Raw genomic sequence first — 1,428 nt, forward strand, 5'->3', positions numbered from 1 at the left:
ACCTCGCTCTTGACGAAAAGCGCCAAAATTTAATGAACATGTACATTAAAGTTTACTTAATTTACAGTGAATTGAAATATTATTCATCTCTCGTATATTAAAAGTATATTAAATTTCAATACACTTATATATTTTAATTTACTTAAATTAATTTTCATTAACATGAACATTAAATATCATTTCAGTTACGAGTTATTTAAATATCATTTACCATTGTATATTAAAAGTTCATGAAATTTCATGACATTTTTAACAGTGTACATGATTGGCGAGCGCTGCAATCTGGAGAACGATAGTGTCCCTAGAAGATAGAGTCTGGCCACTACCCCTCAAAATGGCGTCAGTAAGTGGTGGGGATTGATCACAGCTTTCTCGAAGTACATTTATATCGTGATATCGTGGACATACGTATACATACGTATACCCTTTTAAAGGACACAAGGAAATCGATTAACTTATACACAGTAAGTTAAATTATTATCGTGTTACAACTCGTCAGTTTCACATTTGTTAGAAGTGTAAAATCCATAAGTAACTTTCTTACCTATCAAATAATAACATTCTTACAATATGTTAATCATAAAAGGAATTTTATTATGCAATACACATTATTTACAGAATACACAAAATGCCTTACTGTTGTGTAATGAAATGTTCCAACTCGTGGAAAACGGGACATTCACACAATGCATCGCCTACCAAGAAATATTGAAAGAAAACAATATTGGCTTGCAAATATAGAAAGAAATAATATAGATGTTACAAAAGACTGGTTTGTATGCGAGGTAAGTTTTATATATTGTTTAATTTATAGTGGACATATTTAAAAGTTGTATTAATATTATTATTAATATGCAACAGGTACATTTCTCACCTGAAATGTGGGAAAAACCACGAATAGATGGGAAAAAGAAATTAAAATATAATGCAATACCTACCATTTTTCCACAAAAAAATAAAAATCAAATTGTAAGCTTTATCTCGAGTAGACGACAATGAAATGATCTCTAATTCTTCCAATGTAAGTTTAATTTTGTGTTAATTTTTTGTGCTATTATTTTTATTTTATTATTATTTTTAATGTACTTGTTATTGCAATATAGGATGAAGTGCATATAACAACTTTATCTCCAGTACCTGATAATAAAATGATCTCTCATTCTTTTAAGGGGTTAGACCACTCTTGAAAAAAATTTTTATCGTTTTTTTTTATTGGCTTAATTGACGTATAAATGTGTCAAGAATAATATACAATAGGAATTATCAGCCGGAAAATTGTATAAACAGTTTTTTAAATCAATTTTATATAACAACGTCAAGCGCTCCGAAGCGCTCCGAAACGGTCGATAAAGCAGCTCTGCTTGGTGCTGTATTTTGAAGCATCGTAGTCCGAATCGGTAATTTTGTTCACTTCGTGTAAGTTATACT

The 1,428-nt window shown here is 29.6% G+C and overlaps 1 long non-coding RNA gene across 1 annotated transcript; it reads left to right on the forward strand.

Moving 5' to 3' along the window:
* Positions 1–345: 345 nt before the first annotated feature.
* Positions 346–940, forward strand: LOC108766748 (uncharacterized). Its single transcript, XR_001940392.1, has 3 exons — positions 346–464; positions 619–785; positions 862–940. It is a non-coding gene; the product is annotated as an uncharacterized LOC108766748 (long non-coding RNA).
* Positions 941–1,428: the final 488 nt, after the last annotated feature.

The sequence above is a fragment of the Trachymyrmex cornetzi genome, unplaced genomic scaffold (genome assembly GCF_001594075.2).
Source record: "Trachymyrmex cornetzi isolate Tcor2-1 unplaced genomic scaffold, Tcor1.1 scaffold610, whole genome shotgun sequence".
NCBI lineage: Eukaryota > Metazoa > Arthropoda > Insecta > Hymenoptera > Formicidae > Trachymyrmex > Trachymyrmex cornetzi.